The sequence below is a fragment of the Anser anser genome (assembly GCF_964211835.1).
Source record: "Anser anser genome assembly, chromosome: 19".
NCBI lineage: Eukaryota > Metazoa > Chordata > Aves > Anseriformes > Anatidae > Anser > Anser anser.
Genome location: NC_139740.1, coordinates 1,222,364 through 1,243,197, shown reverse-complemented (window position 1 = coordinate 1,243,197; position 20,834 = coordinate 1,222,364). Strand labels below are relative to the sequence as shown.

The window sequence follows — 20,834 nt, the reverse complement described above, 5'->3', positions numbered from 1 at the left end:
GCAGTGCAGTGAGTCCAGAGAGTGCACTGGCACCACTGGGGATGCACTGCAGTGAGTCCAAAGAGATCACTGGCACCACTGGGGATGCACTGCAGTGAGTCCAGAGAGTGAACTAGCACCACTGGGAATGCAGTACAGTGAGTCCAGTGAGTGCACTGGCACCACTGGGGATGTAGTGCAGAGACTCGAGAGAGTGCACTGGCACCACTGGGGATGCAGTGCAGTGAGTCCAGAGAGTGCACTGGTACCACTTGGGATGCAGTGCAGTGAGTCCAGAGAGTGCACTGGCACCACTGGGGATGCACTGTAGTGAGTCCAGAGAGTGCACTGGCACCAACGGGGATGCACTGCAGTGAGTCCAGAGAGTGCACTGGCACCACTGGGGATGCACTTCAGTGAGTCCAGAGAGTGCACGGGCTCCACTGGGGATGCAGTGCAGTGAGTCCAGAGAGTGCACTGGCACCACTGGGGATGCAGTGCAGTGAGTCCAGAGAGTGCACTGGCAGCACTGGGGATGCAGTGCAGTGAGTCCACAGAGTGCACTGGCACCACTGGGGATGCAGTGCAGTGAGTCCAGAGAGTGCACTGGCACCACTGGGGATGCAGTGTAGTGAGTGCAGAGAGTGCACTGTGAACACTGGGGATGCAGTGCAGTGAGTCCAGAGAGTGCACTGGCACCACTGGGGATGCAGTGCAGTTACTCCAGAGAGTGCACTGGCACCACTGGGGATGCGGTGCGGTGAGTCCAGAGCGTGCACTGGCACCACTGGGGATGCACCTCAGTGAGTCCAGAGAGTGCACTGGCACCACTGGTGATGCACTGCAGTGAGGCCAGAGAATGCACTGGCACCACTGGGGATGCAGTGCAGTGAGTCCAGAGAGTGCACTGGCACCACTGGGGATGCAGTGCAGTGAGTCCAGAGAGTGCACTGGCACCAGAGGGAATGCAATGCAGTGAGTCCAGTGAGTGCACTGGCACCACTGGGGATGCACTGCAGTGAGTCCAGAGAGTGCACTGGCACCACTGGGGATGCAGTGCAGTGATTCCAGAGAGTGCACTGGCACCACTGGGGATGCAGTGCAGTGAGTCCAGAGAGTGCACTGGCACCACTGGGGATGCAGTGCAGTGAGTCCAGAGAGTGCACTGGCACCACTGGGGATGCAGTACAGTGAGTCCACAGAGTGCACTGGTACCAGTGGGGATGCAGTACAGTGAGTCCAGAGAGTGCAGTGGCACCACTGGGCATGCAGTGAAGTGAGTCCAGAGAGTGCACTGGCACCACTGGGGATGCACTTCAGTGACTCCAGAGAGTGCACTGGCACCACTGGGGATGCAGTGCAGTGAGTCCAAAGACTTCACTGGCAAAACTGGAGATGCAGTGCAGTGAGTCCAGAGAGTGCACTGGCACCACTGGGGATGCACTGCAGTGAGTCCAGAGATTGCACTGGCACCACCGGGGCTGCAGTGCAGTGAGTCCAGAGAGTGCACTGGCACAACTGGGGATGCACTGCAGTGAGTCCAGAGAGTGCACTGGCACCACTGGTGATGCAGTACAGTGAGTCCAGAGAGTGCACTGGCACCACTGGGGATGCACTGCAGTGAGTCCAGAGAGTGCACTGGCACCACTGGGGATGCACTACAGTGAGTCCAGAGATTGCACTGGCACCACTGGGGATGCAGTGCACTGAGTCCAGAGAGTGCACTGGCACCACTGGGGATGCAGTGCAGTGAGTCCAGAGAGTGCTCTGGCACCACTGGGGATGCACTGCAGTGAGTCCAGAGAGTGCACTGGCACCACTGGGGATGCAGTGCAGTGAGTCCAGAGAGTTCACTGGCACCACTGGGGATGCAGTGCAGTGAGTCCAGAGAGTGCACTGGCACCACTGGGGATGCAGTACAGTGAGTCCAGTGAATGCACTGGAACCACTGGGGATGCAGTGCAGTGAGTCCAGTGAGTGCACTGGCACCACTGGGGATGCAGTGCAGTGACTGCAGAGAGTACACTGGCACCACCGATGATGCAGTACAGTGAGTCCAGTGAGTGCACTGGCACCACTGGGGATGTAGTGCAGTGACTCGAGAGAGTGCACTGGCACCACTGGGAATGCAATGCAGTGAGTCCAGAGAGTGCACTGGCAGCACTGGGGATGCAGTGCAGTGAGTCCAGAGAGTGCACTGGCACCACTGGGGATGCAGTGCAGTGAGTCCAGAGACTTCACTGGCACCACTGGGAATGCAGTGCAGTGAGTGCAGAGAGTGCACTGGCACCACTGGGGATGCAGTGCAGTGACTGCAGAGAGTACACTGGCACCACCGATGATGCAGTACAGTGAGTCCAGTGAGTGCACTGGCACCACTGGGGATGTAGTGCAGTGACTCGAGAGAGTGCACTGGCACCACTGGGAATGCAATGCAGTGAGTCCAGAGAGTGCACTGGCAGCACTGGGGATGCAGTGCAGTGAGTCCAGAGAGTGCACTGGCACCACTGGGGATGCAGTGCAGTGAGTCCAGAGACTTCACTGGCACCACTGGGAATGCAGTGCAGTGAGTGCAGAGAGTGCACTGGCACCACTGGGGATGCAGTGCAGTGAGTCCAGAGAGTGCACTGGCACCACTGGGGATGCACTGCAGTGAATCCAGAGAGTGCACTGGCACCACTGGGGATGCAGTGCAGTGAGTCCAGAGAGAGCACTGGCACCACTGGGGATGCACTACAGTGAGTCCAGAGATTGCACTGGCACCACTGGGGATGCAGTGCAGTGAGTCCAGAGAGTGCACTGGCACCACTGGTGATGCACTGCAGTGAGGCCAGAGAATGCACTGGCACCACTGGGGATGCAGTGCAGTGAGTCCAGAGAGTGCACTGGCACCACTGGGGATGCAGTGCAGTGAGTCCAGAGAGTGCACTGGCACCAGAGGGAATGCAATGCAGTGAGTCCAGTGAGTGCACTGGCACCACTGTGGATGCACTGCAGTGAGTCCAGAGAGTGCACTGGCACCACTGGGGATGCAGTGCAGTGATTCCAGAGAGTGCACTGGCACCACTGGGGATGCACTGCAGTGAGTCCAGAGAGTGCACTGGCACCACTGGGGATGCAGTGCAGTGAGTCCAGAGAGTGCACTGGCACCACTGGGGATGCAGTACAGTGAGTCCACAGAGTGCACTGGTACCAGTGGGGATGCAGTACAGTGAGTCCAGAGAGTGCAGTGGCACCACTGGGCATGCAGTGAAGTGAGTCCAGAGAGTGCACTGGCACCACTGGGGATGCACTTCAGTGACTCCAGAGAGTGCACTGGCACCACTGGGGATGCAGTGCAGTGAGTCCAAAGACTTCACTGGCAAAACTGGAGATGCAGTGCAGTGAGTCCAGAGAGTGCACTGGCACCACTGGGGATGCACTGCAGTGAGTCCAGAGATTGCACTGGCACCACCGGGGCTGCAGTGCAGTGAGTCCAGAGAGTGCACTGGCACAACTGGGGATGCACTGCAGTGAGTCCAGAGAGTGCACTGGCACCACTGGGGATGCAGTACAGTGAGTCCAGAGAGTGCACTGGCACCACTGGGGATGCACTGCAGTGAGTCCAGAGAGTGCACTGGCACCACTGGGGATGCACTACAGTGAGTCCAGAGATTGCACTGGCACCACTGGGGATGCAGTGCACTGAGTCCAGAGAGTGCACTGGCACCATTGGGGATGCAGTGCAGTGAGTCCAGAGAGTGCTCTGGCACCACTGGGGATGCACTGCAGTGAGTCCAGAGAGTGCACTGGCACCACTGGGGATGCAGTGCAGTGAGTCCAGAGAGTTCACTGGCACCACTGGGGATGCAGTCCAGTGAGTCCAGTGAGTGCACTGGCACCACTGGGGATGCAGTGCAGTGACTGCAGAGAGTACACTGGCACCACCGGGGATTCACTGCAGTGAGTCCAGAGAGTGCACTGGCACCACCTCTGATGCAGTGCAGTGAGTCCAGAGAGTGCACTGGCACCACTGGGGATGCACTGCAGTCAGTCCAGTGAGTGCACTGGCACCACTGGGGGTGCAGTACAGTGAGTCCAGAGAGTGCACTGACACCACTGGGGATGCACTGCAGTGAGTCCAGACAGTGCACTGGCACCACTGGGGATGCAGTGCAGTGAGTCCAGAGACTGCACTGGCACCACTGGGGATGCAGTGCAGTGAGACCAGAGAGTGCACTGGCACCACTGGGGATGCACTGCAGTGAGTCCAGAGAGTGCACTGGCACCACTGGGGATGCACTTCAGTGAGTCCAGAGAGTGCACTGTCACCACTGGAGATGCAGTACAGTGAGTCCACATAGTGCACTGGCACCAGTGGGGATGCAGTACAGTGAGTCCAGAGAGTGCACTGGCACCACTGGGGATGCAGTGCAGTGAGTCCAGAGAGTGCACTGGCACCACTGGGGATGCACTTGAGTGACTCCACAGAGTGCACTGGCAACACTGGGGATGCAGTGCAGTGAGTCCAAAGACTTCACTGGCACCACTGGGGATGCAGTGCAGTGAGTCCAGAGAGTGCACTGGCACCACTGGGGATGCAGTGAAGTGAGTACAGAGAGTGCACTGGCACCACTGGGGATGCACTGCAGTGAGTCCAGAGAGTGCACTGGCACCACTGGGGATGCACTACAGTGAGTCCAGAGAGTGCACTGGCACCACTGGGGATGCAGTGCAGTGAGTCCAGAGAGTGCACTGGCACCACTGGGGATGCAGTGCAGTGAGTCCAGTGAGTGTACTGGCACCACTGGGGATGCACTTCAGTGAGCCCAGAGAAAGCACTGGCACCACTGAGAATGCACTTCAGTGAGTCCAGAGAGTGCACTGGCACTACTGGGGATGCACTGCAGTGAGTCCAGAGAGTGCACTAGAACCACTGGAGATGCAGTGCAGTGAATCCTGTGAGTACACTGGCACCACTGGGGATGCAGAGCAGTGAGTCCAGAGAGCTCACTGGCACCACTGGGGATGCAGTGCAGTGAGTCCAGAGAGTGCACTGGCACCACTGGAGATGCAGTACAGTGAGTCCAGTGAATGCACTGGAACCACTGGGGATGCAGTGCAGTGAGTCCAGAGAGTGCACTGGCACCACTGGTGATGCAGTACAGTGAGTCCAGTGAGTGCACTGGTACCACTGGGCCTGCAGTGCAGTGATTCCAGAGAGTGCACTGGCACCACTGGGGATGCAGTGAAGTGAGTCCAGAGAGTGCACTGGCACCATGGATGATGCAGTACAGTGAGTCCAGTGAGTGCACTGGCACCACTGGGGATGTAGTGCAGTGACTCGAGAGAGTGCACTGGCACCACTGGGAATGCAATGCAGTGAGTCCAGAGAGTGCACTGGCAGCACTGGGGATGCAGTGCAGTGAGTCCAGAGAGTGCACTGGCACCACTGGGGATGCAGTGCAGTGAGTCCAGAGACTTCACTGGCACCACTGGGAATGCAGTGCAGTGAGTGCAGAGAGTGCACTGGCACCACTGGGGATGCAGTGCAGTGAGTCCAGAGAGTGCACTGGCACCACTGGGGATGCACTGCAGTGAGTCCAGAGAGTGCACTGGCACCACTGGGGATGCAGTGCAGTGAGTCCAGAGAGAGCACTGGCACCACTGGGGATGCACTACAGTGAGTCCAGAGATTGCACTGGCACCACTGGGGATGCAGTGCAGTGATTCCAGAGAGTGCACTGGCACCACTGGTGATGCAGTTTAGTGAGTCCAGAGAGTGCACTGGCACCACTGGGGATGCACTTCAGTGAGTCCAGAGAGTGTACTGACACCACTGGGGATGCGGTGCAGTGAGTCCAGAGAGTGCACTGGCACCACTGGGGATGCAGTGCAGTGAGTCTAGAGAGTGCTCTGGCACCACTGGGGATGCACTGCAGTGAGTCCAGAGACTGCACTGGCACCACTGGGGTTGCAGTGCAGTGAGTCCAGAGAGTGCACTGGCACCACTGGGGATGCAGTGCAGTGAGTCCAGAGAGTGCACTGGCACCACTGGGGATGCAGTGCAGTGAGTCCAGTGAATGCACTGGCACCACTGGGGATGCTGTGCAGTGAGTGCAGAGAGTGCACTGGCACCACCTGTGATGCAGTACAGTGTGTCCAGTGAGTGCACTGGCACCACTGGGGATGCAGTGCTGTGACTCCGGAGAGCGCACTGGCACCACTGGGGATGCAGTGCAGTCAGTCCAGTGAGTGCACTGGCAACACTGGGGATGCAGTGCAGTGAGTGCAGAGAGTGCAATGGCACCAATGGGGATGCACTTCAGTGAGTCCAGAGAGTGCACTGGCACCACTGGGGATGCAGTGCAGTGAGTCCAGAGATTGCACTGGCACCACTTGGGATGCAGTGCTGTGACTCCAGAGAGCGCACTGGCACCACTGGGGATGCAGTGCAGTGAGTCCAGAGAGTGCACTGGCACCACTGGGGATGCAGTGCAGTGAGTCCAGAGAGTGCACTGGCACCACTGGGGATGCAGTGCAGTGAGTCCAGAGAGTGCACTGGCACCACTGGGGCTGCAGTGCAGTGAGTCCAGAGAGTGCACTGGCACCACTGGGGATGCACTGCAGTGAGTCCAGAGATTGCACTGGCACCACTGGGGATGCAGTGCAGTGAGTCCAGAGAGTGCACTGGCACCACTGGGGATGCACTATAGTGAGTCCAGAGAGTGCACTGGCACAACTGGGGATGCAGTGCAGTGAGTCCAGAGAGTGCACTGTCACCACTGGGGATGCAGTGCAGTGAGTCCAGTGAGTGTACTGGCACCACTGGGGATGCACTTCAGTGAGCCCAGAGAGTGCACTGGCACCACTGAGTATGCACTTCAGTGAGTCCAGAGAGTGCACTGGCACCACTGGGGATGCACTGCAGTGAGTCCAGAGAGTGCACTAGCACCACTGGGGATGCAGTGCAGTGAATCCTGTGAGTACACTGGCCCCACTGGGGATGCAGTGCAGTGAGTCCAGAGAGCTCACTGGCACCACTGGGGATGCAGTGCAGTGAGTCCAGAGAGTGCACTGGCACCACTGGGGATGCAGTACAGTGAGTCCAGTGAATGCACTGGAACCACTGGGGATGCAGTGCAGTGAGTCCAGAGAGTGCACTGGCACCACTGGTGATGCAGTACAGTGAGTCCAGTGAGTGGACTGGTACCACTGGGCCTGCAGTGCAGTGAGTCCAGAGAGTGCACTGGCACCACTGGGGATGCAGTGCAGTGAGTCCAGAGAGTGCACTGGCACCACCGATGATGCAGTACAGTGAGTCCAGTGAGTGCACTGGCACCACTGGGGATGTAGTGCAGTGACTCGAGAGAGTGCACTGGCACCACTGGGGATGCAGTGCAGTGAGTCCAGAGAGTGCACTGGCACCACTGGGGATGCTGTGCAGTGAGTCCAGAGAGTGCACTGGCAGCAGTGGGGATGCAGTGCAGTGAGTCCAGAGACTTCACTGGCACCACTGGGGATGCAGTGCAGTGAGTCCAGAGAGTGCATTGGCACCACTGGGGATGCAGTGCAGTGAGTCCAGAGACTTCACTGGCACCACTGGGGATGCAGTGCAGTGAGTCCAGAGAGTGCATTGGCACCACTGGGGATGCACTGCAGTGAGTCCAGAGAGTGCACTGGCACCACTGGGGATGCACTGCTGTGAGTCCAGAGAGTGCACTGGCACCACTGGTGATGCAGTACAGTGAGTCCAGAGAGTGCACTGGCACCACTGGGGATGCAGTGCAGTGAGTCCAGAGAGTGCACTGGCACCACTGGGGATGCACTACAGTGAGTCCAGAGATTGCACTGGCACCACTGGGGATGCAGTGCAGTGAGTCCAGAGAGTGCACTGGCACCACTGGGGATGCAGTGCAGTGAGTCCAGAGAGTGCACTGGCACCACTGGGGATGCACTTCAGTGAGTACAGAGAGTGCACTGACACCACTGCGGATACAGTGCAGTGAGTCCAGAGAGTGCACTGGCACCACTGGGGATGCAGTGCAGTGAGTCCAGAGAGTGCTCTGGCACCACTGGGGATGCAGTGATGTGAGTCCAGAGAGTACACTGGCACCACTGGGGATGCAGTGCAGTGAGTCCAGAGAGTGCACTGGCACCACAGGGGATGTAGTGCATTGAGTCCAGAGAGTGCACTGGCACCACTGGTGATGCAGTCCAGTGAGTCCAGTGAATGCACTGGCACCACTGGGGATGCTGTGCAGTGAGTGCAGAGAGTGCACTGGCACCACCTGTGTTGCAGTACAGTGTGTCCAGTGAGTGCACTGGCACCACTGGGGATGCAGTGCTGTGACTCCGGAGAGCGCACTGGCACCACTGGGGATGCAGTGCAGTCAGTCCAGTGAGTGCACTGGCACCACTGGGGATGCAGTGCAGTGAGTGCAGAGAGTGCAATGGCACCACTGGTGATGCACTTCAGTGAGTTCAGAGAGTGCACTGGCACCACTGGGGATGCAGTGCAGTGAGTCCAGAGATTGCACTGGCACCACTGGGGATGCAGTGCTGTGACTCCAGCGAGCGCACTGGCACCACTGTGGATGCAGTGCAGTGAGTGCAGAGAGTGCACTGGCACCACTGGGGATGCACTTCAGTGAGTCCAGAGAGTGCACTGGCACCACTGGGGATGGAGTGCAGTGAGTCCAGAGAGTGCACTGGCACCACTGGGGATGCACTGCAGTGAGTCCAGAGAGTGCACTGGCACCACTGGTGATGCAGTGCAGTGAGTCCAGAGAGTGCACTGGCACCACTGGGGATGCAGTGCAGTGAGTCCAGAGAGTGCACTGGCACCACTGGGGATGCACTGCAGTGAGTCCAGCGAGTGCACTGGCACCACTGGGGATGCAGTGCTGTGACTCCAGAGAGCGCACTGGCACCACTGGGGATGCAGTGCAGTGAGTGCAGAGAGTGCACTGGCACCACTGGGAATGCACTTCAGTGAGTTCAGAGAGTGCACTGGCAGCACTGGGGATGGGTTTCAAGCCAACTGCATTAACCGCTCATGCTTCTTTCTTATGAGACGTTAGTAAACCAATTACATAGCCTTGTCAAGACTAAATCACAGGTAAAAATCCTGTACATCTCATGTGGCCAACCACTCCCAACTAGGATTCCAAGAACCAGGAGTTTCGGTGAAAGTAGGGCTAGTGCTATTAGAGGGGTGATTATTAGGGTAAGCCCTAAGCTGTCTTTAATGGAGAAGTATGGGTGGAATGGGATTTTGTCGCAGTCTGATACGATTCCTAGTGGGTTATTTGAGCCTGATTCGTGTAGGAAGGTTAGGTGGACTAGGGTGATTCCTGCAATTAGGAAGGGCAGTAGGAAGTGGATGGCGAAGAATCGGGTTAAGGTTGGATTGTCTACTGAGAATCCTCCTCAGGCTCATTCTACTAGAGTTTGCCCAATGTACGGGATGGCTGAGAATAGGTCGGTGATTACGGTGGCCCCTCAGAATGACATTTGTCCTCATGGTAGGACATACCCTACGAAGGCAGTTGCTATTAGGGTGTGTAGGAGGATTACTCCTGTGTTTCAGGTTTCTTTGTATAGGTAGGAGCCGTAGTAGAGGCCTCGTCCGATGTGTAAGTAGATGCAGATAAAGAAGAGCGAAGCACCGTTGGCGTGGAGGTTGCGGATGAGCCATCCGTACTGGACGTCTCGGCATGTGTGAGCTACTGAGGAGAAGGCGAGTGAAGTGTCTGCGGTGTAGTGTATGGCTAGTAGCAGGCCTGTTAGGATTTGTGTGGCTAAGCAGATGGCTAGAAGGGAGCCGAAGTTTCATCAGGCAGAGATGTTGGAGGGGGCGGGTAGGTCGATTAGGGAGTTGTTGATTATTTTTAGTAGGGGATGGGATTTGCGGATGTTAGGGGCCATTAGTGAGTCTGTGTGTTATTAGGATTATTACCAGGATGGAGAGGGCGAAGGATCCTAGGTAGGCCTTAATTAGCCCTGTGTGTATTGAGGTTGCGGCTTTGCTTGCGGCTACTTGTAGTTCAGCAAGGCCCTCTGGCCCTATTTTTTTGAGTCAGGAGAGGTCGATCAAGTGTAGGGCAATGTTTTGTCCCTTTTCTAGTAGGTTTTTGGAGAAGAATCGGTGTACTAGGGGGTTGAAGTACCCTAATGCAGAGGAGAAGTTTATGAGGGGGTTTGGTTTGGGGTGAGTGAGGGTGTGTGTTATGTTCGATAGTTCTAGGGCTAGGATGATTCCTAGGATTGTTATGAGGATGGCAGCGGTTTTGGTGATAAGGGGTATGGTTATTGGGGGGGTTTTGGTTGGTGTGATGAAAGAGGTAATGATTATTCCTGCTGTAATGCTGCCTAGGGCGAGTCGGGTTAGGGGGGCGGTGATTAGTGGGTTGTTTTCGTTTATTGATACTATTGGGGGGATTCGGGTTTGTCCAGCTTGGACTAGGATGGTTATGCGGATGCTGTAGGTTGCGGTGAATGCTGTGGCTATAAGGGTTAGGAGTAGGGCTCAAGTATTTAGGTATGATGTGTTTAAGCTTTCGATGATGAGGTCTTTTGAGTAGAATCCGGCTAGGAATGGGGTTCCTATCAGCGCCAGGTTTCCGATGGTTAGGCAGGAAGTAGTGACTGGGAGTATTTTCTGTAGGCCTCCTATCTTTCGGATATCTTGTTCTCCGTTTAGGTTGTGGATGATAGACCCTGAGCATAGGAATAGTATGGCTTTAAAGAAGGCATGGGTTGAGATGTGTAGGAAGGCTAGTTGTGGGAGGTTTAGTCCGATAGTGACTATTATTAGTCCTAGTTGGCTGGATGTTGAGAAAGCAATGATTTTTTTGATGTCATTTTGGGTTAGGGCGCATGTGGCAGCGAATAGGGTTGATAGAGCACCTAGGCATAGGCAGGCAGTTAGGGCTGTCTGGTTGGTGGCTAGCAGGGGGTGCATGCGGATGAGCAGGAAGATTCCGGCTACTACTATGGTACTGGAGTGCAGTAGGGCTGATACTGGGGTGGGGCCTTCTATTGCTGCGGGCAGTCATGGGTGGAGTCCAAATTGGGCGGATTTTCCTGCGGCTGCGAGGATTAATCCTATGAGGGGGAGGATTGGGGTTTGGTGGGGGTGTACGGCTTGTTGGATCTCTCAGGTGTTGAATGTTGAAGCTAGTCATGCTATGCTCAGGATCAGTCCGATGTCTCCGATTCGGTTGTAGATTACGGCTTGTAGGGCGGCGGTGTTGGCATCTGCTCGGCCTTGTCATCAGCCGATGAGAAGGAAGGACATGATTCGTACTCCTTCCCAGCCTACGAATAGGAGGAATATGTTGTTTGCGGTTGTTAGGAGGAGTATGGCGACTAGGAATGTCAGTAGGTAGGTGAAAAATTTTGTTACGTATGGCTCTGAGGCCATGTATCATATGGCGAATTGTAGGATTGATCATGTTACAAATAGGGCGATTGGAAGAAATGTTATTGAGTATTGGTCTATTTTTAGGCTCAGGGGGATTTTAAAGTTTATAATGAATTTTCACTCCCAGTGGCAGGTGACAGATTCTACTCCCGAGTAGATGAATGCGGTTGTAGGGGCTAGGCTAATTAGGAATGCGGTTTTAACAGCGCGGGTGGTGGCTTGTGGGGTGTTTTTAAAGTTTTTAAATAGAAATGGCAGGATGATTGGGGTTAGGAGGATTGTCAGCGTGAGTAGTGTGAGGGAGTTGATTAGTAGTGTGGGGTTCACTCCTTTTACTTGGATTTGCACCAAGATGGGTGGTTCCTAAGACCAGTGGATTGCTGTTATCCTTTAAAAGTAAGGGGGCTGAGGTTTTAGGCTCAGATGTAAGAGTTAGCAGCTCTTGTTGGTTAAACCCTCCCCTCGGCAGGTAAGAAGGTTTGAACTTCTATTCTTAGAATCACAGTCTAATGTTTGGTTTAAACTATACTTGCATGAGGGGATTCCGGAGATCAGTTCGGGTTTGAGGATTAGGAGGAATATTGGGATAATGTGGAGTGTTATGAGCAGGTGTTCTCGCGTGGTTGAGTTTTGCATAGATGTGATGTGGGAGGGGATTGAGCCTCGTTGGGTCATTAGTAGTATGAATAAGGTGTAGGAGGCGGTTAGTAGGGTTGCGATTCCTGTTAGGATGATCGTGAAGGCAGATCAGTTGAATAAGGTGATTATAATGGTTAGCTCTGCTATGAGGTTTGTTGTTGGGGGTAAGGCTATGTTTGTTAGATTGGCCAGCAATCATCAGGTAGCTATGAGTGGTAGGAGAGGTTGTAGGCCTCGTGTGAGTAGTAGAATTCGGCTGTGCGTACGTTCATAGTTTGTGTTGGCTAGGCAGAATAGTATGGAGGAAGTTAGTCCATGGGAAATTATTAGGATCATTGCCCCTGAGAATGATCAGTGGGTTTGGATTATTCCTGCGGCGATAACTAGGCCTATGTGGCTAACGGATGAATAAGCGATTAGTGATTTTAGGTCTGTCTGTCGTAGGCAGGTTGAGCTAGTCATTAGGGCGCCTCATAGGGCCAGGGTTAGGAAGGGGTAGTGCAGGAGGTTGGACAGTGGGCCCATAAATAGAGTGACTCGTATAATTCCGTATCCTCCTAGCTTTAGTAGTAGGGCGGCGAGGAGTATTGAGCCTGCGATGGGTGCTTCTACGTGGGCTTTTGGCAGTCAGAGGTGTAGGCCGTATAGTGGGGCTTTTACTATGAATGCTATGAGCAGTGCTAGACCTGATAGTATTCCTGTCCATGAGGTGGATAGGGTTGGGTGGGTTAGTTGTAGGGTTGGCAGGTGCAGGGTGCCAATTTTCACGTATAGGTGTATGATTGTGATTAGCAGGGGTAGAGAGCTTACTAGCGTGTAGAATAGCAGGTAGATGCCAGCGCTTAGGCGTTCTGGTTGGTTCCCCCATCGGGTGATTAAGATTAGGGTGGGAATGAGGGTTGCTTCAAATGAGATGTAAAATAGTGCTAGTTCTGTGGTGGAAAAGGCTAGTAGGATGAATGGCTGGACTGCGACTAAGGTTGAGATAAAGATTCGTTTGCGTTGTAGGGGTTCTTGTTGCAGGTGGTTTTGGCTTGCTATGATTATGAGTGGGAGTAGTCAGCAGGATAGTACTAGGAGGGGGGATGAGATTTGGTCAATTCCTGTTCAGTTGGATAAAAATTTGTAGGGGTAGTAGGTTGGGATTAATCACTGTAGGCTTAGGGCAGCGATTAGGAGGCTGTATAAGGTGGTGTTAGTCCATAGAAATTTTGGTGGAGACAGCAGGGCTGTTGGAAGAAGTATGATTGTGGGTAGGATGATTTTTAGCATTGCAGGAGGTTTAGGTTGTGTAGATGGTCGGAGCCATGTGTGCGGGTGGAGGCTACTAGGATGGCCAGGCCTGTGCCCGCCTCACACGCTGAGAAGGTTAGCATGAGAATTGGTACCATGGTGAATGAGGAGACTTGGTTTTCGATGGATCATATTGATAGGCCTACGAATATCGATAATATTATGCTTTCAAGGCATAGTAGGGCGGATACTAGGTGGGTTCGGTGGAAGGCTAGTCCTAGTCCGCTGAAAATGAAGGCTGAGTAGAAGCTTAAATGTAGGGGCGACATAAGAAAGTTACAGGGTTGGCTGTAATCTGCTGGGTCGAAACCAGCTATCTTTTTGGTTAGACTAACTTTCTGTTATTCTGCTCATTCTAGGCCCCCTTGAATTCACTCGTAGGCCAGTCCGAGTGTTAGGAGAAGGAGGATCGCTACAGTTCAGGTGAGGGTCATTAGGGGGGATTGGAGTTGGACGGCTCATGGCAGGGGGAGTAGGAGGGCGATTTCTAGGTCGAATAGGACGAACAGGATGGCTACTGAGGAAGAATCGGACTGAGAATGGTAATCGAGCAGATCCAAGTGGGTCGAATCCACATTCGTACGGTGAGAGTTTCTCTGAGTCGGGGTTTATTTGGGCGAGTCAGAAGTTTAATGCGGTTAGGGCGGCGCTTAGGATTGATGATAGGGCGAATATGAACATGAGTGCGTTCATTGCTCTCCTCTGGGTTTATACCAGATTCTAGAGATTGGAAGTCAATTGTAATTAATATACTAGAAGAGCAAGATCCTCATCAGTAGATGGTTATGTAGAGGAATAGTCAGATGACGTCTACGAAGTGTCAGTATCAGGCTGCTGCCTCGAATCCGAAGTGGTGGTCTGATGTAAAGTGGAACTTGATCAGTCGGAAGAGGCAGACGGTCAGGAAGGAGGATCCGATGATTACGTGGAGTCCGTGGAATCCAGTGGCAACGAAGAAGGTAGATCCGTAGACGCTATCGGCGATTGAGAATGGGGCTTCGTGGTATTCTATTGCTTGTAGGGCTGTGAAGTAGAATCCCAGGAGGATCGTTAGGGTTAGGGCGTGGATGGCGTGTTTTCGGTTTCCTTCTGTGATGCTGTGATGGGCTCACGTTACGGTAACGCCTGAGGCTAGTAGGATGGCTGTGTTTAGTAGGGGGACTTCTATCGGGTTGAGTGGTTTAATTCCTGTTGGGGGTCATTGGCCTCCTAGTTCTGGGGTTGGGGCCAGGCTCGAGTGGAAGAACGCTCAGAAGAACCCTAAGAAGAAGAATGCTTCGGATGTGATGAAAAGGATTATGCCGTATCGTAGGCCTTTTTGGACTGTGGGAGTGTGATGGCCTTGGAAGGTGCTTTCTCGTACAATGTCTCGTCATCATTGGAGTATTACTAGGAGTATTGAGATGAGGCCTAGGGTTAGTAGTATGGATGAGTTGTAGTGGAATCACATGATTAATCCTGAGGTTGTGAGTAGGGCGGCGGCTGCCCCGAAGACTGGTCAAGGGCTTGGGTCAACTATGTGGTATGAGTGTGCTTGGTGTGCCATTAGATGTTTTCTTGTAAGTATAGGCTTAGAAGGAGCACGAAGACGTAGGCCTGGATTATGGCTACTGCTACTTCTAGGATGGTTAGGAGTAGTAGGATGATTATTGTTAGGATGGATACTGCAGGAAGGGTGGGTATTAATGCAATGGAGGCTGTAGAGATGAGTTGGATGAGTAAGTGTCCTGCTGTAAGGTTGGCTGTAAGGCGGACTCCGAGGGCTAGGGGGCGGATTAGTAGGCTGGTTGTTTCGATCAGGATTAGTGCGGGGATTAGGGGTGTAGGGGTACCTTCGGGTAATAGGTGGGCTAAAGAGGCTGATGGTTGGTTTCGTAGGCCTGTTAGTAGTGTGGCGAGCCATAGTGGGAAGGCTAGGGCTATGTTCATAGATAGTTGGGTGGTTGGGGTGAATGTATATGGAAGGAGGCCTAGAAGGTTGATTGTAAGAAGTATGATTATTAGGGATGTAAATATTATGGCTCATTTGTGGCCATTTTTGTTGAGTGGGACTATTAGTTGTTTTGTGATTAGGTGAAGGAGTCATGTTTGGATAGTAGAAAGGCGGTTGTTGATTCATCGGTTGTTTGGGGACGGGAATAGTAGGGCTGGGAAGAGTAGGGATAGTAGGATTAAGGGGATGCCGAATAGATTGGGGCTGGAAAATTGGTCAAAGAAGCTTAGGTTCATGGTCAGGATCATGGTGTGGGTTTGGTAGTGAGGGAGGTCTTATTTGATGGGGGGTTGGTTGTGGTGAAGGCTAGTAGTTTTGGTTGGATGAGGAGTGCTAGGGTTAATCAGGTTATAATTATGATTGAAAATCATGGTGCGGGGTTAAGCTGTGGCATATCATTAAGGAGGGGGAAGTCCCTCTTTGGCTAGCTTAAAAGGCTAGTGCTGTTGCATAGCTTCTTAATGATTAGGATGATGATAGAAGGGACGATCAGGCCTCGAAATGTGGGAGTGGGGTTGATTCTACTACAATGGGTATGTAGCTGTGATTAGCCCCGCAAATTTCTGAGCATTGTCCGTAAAAAATCCCAGGCCGGGTGGTAATGAATGAAGTTTGGTTTAGTCGGCCTGGGATTGCGTCTGTTTTAACTCCGAGCGTTGGGACTGCTCAGGAGTGGAGTACGTCTCCTGCAGTAATGATCACGCGGATGGGGGATTCTATTGGGATAACTACGCGGTGGTCAACTTCTAGCAGTCGGAAGTGGCCGTTGGGTAAGTCTGGGGTGGGCACTATGTAGGAGTCGAATGATAGGTCTTTGAAGTCTGTGTATTCGTAGCTTCAGTATCATTGGTGGCCGATGGCTTTTAGGGTGAGGTCTGGTTCATCGATTTTGTCCATTATGTAGAGGATTTGTAGGGATGGGAGGGCGAGGAGTACCAGGACGATAGCAGGTAGGATTGTCCAGATCAGCTCTACTTCTTGGGCGTCTACAGCATTGGACGAGAGTTTTTCTGTTGGTATGTGGGCTAAAAGGTAGAGAACTAGGCTGCAGATAGCTAGGGCAACGATTAGGGCGTGGTCGTGGAATTCAACGAGTTCTTCTATGATGGGTGATGAGGCGTCTTGGAATCCTAGTTGGGAGTGGTTGGCCACATGAGATGTACAGGATTTTTACCTGTGATTTAGTCTTGACAAGGCTATGTAATTGGTTTACTAACGTCTCATGAGAAAGAAGCATGAGCGGTTAATGCAGTTGGCTTGAAACCAGCATGTGAGGGTTCGATTCCTTCCTTTCTTGTACTTGGACGAAGGCCGGTTCCTCGAAAGTATGGTATGGGGGAGGGCAGCCGTGGATTCATTCAACGTTTGTGGTAGTTAGTTCTGGTTGTAGGACTTTTCGTTTGGCCGGAAAGGCTTCTCAGATGATGAATATTAGTATGATTACGGCTACTATTGAGATTAGGGAGCCGATGGAGGAAATGGTGTTTCATAGTGTGTAGGCGTCGGGATAGTCCGAGTATCGTCGGGGTATTCCTGCTAGGCCTAGGAAGTGCTGGGGGAAGAACGTTAGGTTTACTCCTGTAAATATTACCTCGAAGTGGGCTTTTGCTCATGTTTGGTGTAGGGTAAACCCAGTGAGTAGTGGGAATCAGTGAGTAAATCCTGCTAGAGGCCATCCTAGTATAGGTAGAAGGTAAGTAAGGCCAATTTGGGGCTGTAAACTAGGATGATGGCGATTCAGCCTAAGTGGGAGATGGACGAGAAGGCTAGGATTTTGCGTGTTTGTGTTTGGTTCAGTCCTATTCAGCCTCCTAGTGCTGTTGAGGCTAGGGCCATGGCGGTGAGTAGAGCTGGGTCGAGGGATTTGGATGTTAGTAGGAGCAGGGTTAGTGGGGGGAATTTTATGAGGGTCGAGAGTAGCAGGGCTGTTATTAGTGGCGATCCTTGTAGTACTTCTGGGAATCAGAAGTGAAATGGCACTAGGCCCAGTTTAATAGCGATTGCTGCTGTCAGTAGTAGACAGGAGGTTGGGTGGTTTATTTGTGTGATGTCTCATTGGCCGGTGACTCAGGCATTGGTTATGCTAGAGAATAGGACCAGGGCGGAAGCAGCTGCTTGGGTTAGGAAGTATTTCGTTGCGGCTTCTACTGCTCGTGGGTGGTGGGATTTGGCAATTAGGGGAATGATGGCTAGTGCGTTGATCTCCAGTCCTGTCCAGGCCAGAACTCAGTGGTTGCTGGAAATTGTGATTGTGGTGCCCAAGATGAGGCTGAAGGTTATGATTGGGGTCGCGTAAGGGTTCATTAGTAGAGGAGGGGGTTAAACCATCATTTTCGGGGTATGGGCCCGATAGCTTGATTAGCTGACTCTACTAGAAAATAAAATAAGGGAAGTATGGAGAATTTTGATTTCTCTTGTGTGGGTTCAATTCCTACTTTTCTAAGGTCAACAGGAAATGAGAGGGCTGTTATACCTCTATGTTCACTTTATCATAGTGACCCTTTGTAGTTCAGGCACATTTCCTTATGTAAGGAGGTAGGCCTGCATAGCAGATAGGTATGCTGATGTGTCAGAGGCACAGAGCTAGTGTGAGGGGTAGGAAGTTTTTTCATAGTAGGTGCATTAGTTGGTCATATCGGAATCGTGGGTATGAAGCTCGGACCCATAAGAAACCAGAAGATAGTAGGAGGACTTTTGTGGCTAGGATGACGGGGAATAGTTCTGTGGGTGGCCCTAGGGCGCTTGGGTTTAGGAATATGATGGCTGTAAGTGTATTTATTAGCATAATGTTCGCATATTCAGCTAGGAAGAATAAGGCGAAGGGTCCTGCGGCGTATTCAACGTTAAACCCTGAGACTAGCTCAGATTCACCCTCTGTGAGGTCAAAAGGAGCTCGGTTTGTCTCTGCTAGGGTGGATACGTATCATATTATTGCTAGGGGTCATGAGGAGAAAATGAAGTATAGAGGCTCCTGTGCGACGGCAAAGGAGCTGAGTGTGTAGCTTCCGCTTAGTATGATTATTGATAGCAGGATTATGGCCAGTGTCACTTCGTATGAAATGGTCTGTGCTACTGCCCGTAGGGCTCCGATTAGTGCGTATTTTGAGTTCGAGGCTCAGCCTGATCATAGGACTGAGTAGACGGCTAGGCTTGACATGGCTATTAGGAAGAGAACTCCGAGGTTTAGATCTGCTAGGGGAAATGGGAGTGGTAGTGGTGCTCAAGTGGTGAGGGCTAGGACAAGGGCTAGTATTGGTATCAGAATGAATAGAAGTGGGGAAGAGGTAGAGGGTCGGATGGGCTCTTTGGTAAATAGTTTCAGTCCGTCCGCAAATGGTTGAAGTAGGCCAAAAGGCCCGACAACGTTAGGGCCTTTGCGGGATTGTATGTAGCTTAGGATTTTCCGTTCTACTAGGGTTAGGAAGGCTACGGCAATCAGGATTGGGATGATGTATAGGAGGGATATAATGAGGCAGCTTAGTGTTGTTATTTGAATCATGGGTGAAGCTAGGGAGAGGATTTGAACCTCTGGGGAAAGGGCTTAAGCCTTCTGCACTTGCCGGGCTCTGCCACTCTAGCTGGTCCTTTTCTAGGATTGAAAGTGGTGGGGGAAGGCCCTCTTCACGGTTTAGTTGGTTTCACTGCTTAGAGGGGGGGGGCGTGCTTGTGGTATTGGCCCCACTTTCCCGGTCCTTTCGTACTGGGGAGAGTGTGTCATAGATAGAAACCGACCTGGATTGCTCCGGTCTGAACTCAGATCACGTAGGACTGTTAATCGTTGAACAAACGAACCCTTAATAGCGGCTGCACCATTAGGATGTCCTGATCCAACATCGAGGTCGTAAACCCCCCTGTCGATATGGGCTCTTGAGGGGGATTGCGCTGTTATCCCTGGGGTAGCTTGGTCCATTAATCAATTATATTGGGTCTGGTCACTGTTAGCACTTTGAGGGGTAGCTCTAGGTAAAGAGGTATGGTCTTGTTTTTGGAGGATTTGTTCTCCTCCAAGGTCGCCCCAACCGAAAAATATCGACCAGGCTCTGCGATGGTAGTGGCCCCAGTGGGGTTGATTGAGGATTCGCGGTGGTCGTTGATTTTTAAGTTCCACAGGGTCTTCTCGTCTTATGTTCACATCCCCGCTTTTGCACGGGGAGATCAATTTCACTGATTATCTGTGAGAGACAGTTAAGACCTCGTTTAGCCATTCATACAAGTCTCGATTTATGGGACAATTGATTGCGCTACCTTTGCACGGTTAGGATACCGCGGCCGTTAAACCTAAGTCACCGGGCAGGCATCACCTTCAATACTTGTTTAATTTGCTGAAGGCTATGTTTTTGGTAAACAGTCGGGCCTTATTAATTTGCCGAGTTCCTTTCACAGATTTTAATCGCTCTTATAGGCGCTCCTGAGTCGGGTTAACAGGGTTAGTTAATACGTGGTCTTGTAGGGGTTTTTGTATCTGTCTAGGTCTGTTAATAATGTTTCTATGTAAGCTTGCGCCGTTAGAGGGGTGTGGCCCTGAGTTACTTATTTTAGCATTAATTCTCCTATATTCATAGGTTGACCTGTTTGTGATAAGGGAATCATCTTATTTTGGTATTTTTAGGTGATGGAGCTTTGACGCACTCTTTTTTGATGGCTGCTTTAGGGCCCACGGTAGGATCAGTAGTAAGAATTATCCGCTAGTCGAGGTTGTGTCCTTTTTTAATGGAGCTGTCCCTCCATTAAATAGCTCTTAATCATCTCATTAGGGTTCAGGATGTCCGGTAGGGAGGATTAAGGGGGAACTTAGATTCGTTTCACAGGTAACCAGCTATCACCCAGCTCGGTTGGCTTTTCACCTCTACTGACAAGTCATCCCACTCTTTTGCAACAGAGACGGGTTCGCTCTCTTTAACTGCTTGAAAGTAGCTCGCTTGGGTTTCGGGGGGGCAAACTTTAGTTCACTTTGCTTGGTTGTTCTCGCTAAACCATGATGCAAAAGGTACAAGGGTTGATCTTTGCTGTCTGTCGCTTTGATTGTTTCACTGCTATTTCATCTTTCCCTTACGGTACTGGGGTCTCTATCGCGTCTAAGTGTCTTTTCTATCGCCTATACTAAGACTGTAAAATGCTTTAGTTTAATTAGTTTAGTAAATTCTTTAGTTTTGGTGTACTATTTGTGTGGTTGAGCTAGAGGGGGGGCTTCAAGACGATCCGGTCTAGTAGATATCTTTCAGGTGTAAGCTGAGTGCTTTGGTGTTATAGCTACGTCTTGATATTCTAAGTACACCTTCCGGTACACTTACCTTGTTACGACTTACCTCATCTTCAGCGTATTTATGGTATTAGTTATGTGGGATGTGGCTTTTGAGGAGGGTGACGGGCGGTATGTACGTGCCCCAGGGCCGGCTTAAAGTAGGCTCTATTGTCCCACTTTACTGCTAAATCCGCCTTCCAGAAGTGGTTTCACGCTTCTTTCCGTGTGCCCTATGAATAGGGAATGTAGCCCATTTCTTCCACTCCATAGGCTATACCTTG

General features: G+C 52.1%; 2 long non-coding RNA genes across 2 annotated transcripts in view; both read left to right on the top strand.

The window, feature by feature from the left end:
• LOC310884032 overlaps window positions 1-11,548 on the top strand; it is a 134,627-nt gene extending 123,079 nt beyond the window's left edge. The window contains exon 2 of the long non-coding RNA XR_014573989.1: window positions 9,139-11,548. This is a non-coding gene — a long non-coding RNA (uncharacterized lncRNA). The remainder of the gene's footprint in view (window positions 1-9,138) is intronic.
• LOC310884031 overlaps window positions 1-13,091 on the top strand; it is a 145,999-nt gene extending 132,908 nt beyond the window's left edge. The window contains exon 2 of the long non-coding RNA XR_014573988.1: window positions 12,474-13,091. This is a non-coding gene — a long non-coding RNA (uncharacterized lncRNA). The remainder of the gene's footprint in view (window positions 1-12,473) is intronic.
• The last annotated feature ends 7,743 nt before the right edge of the window (window positions 13,092-20,834 follow it).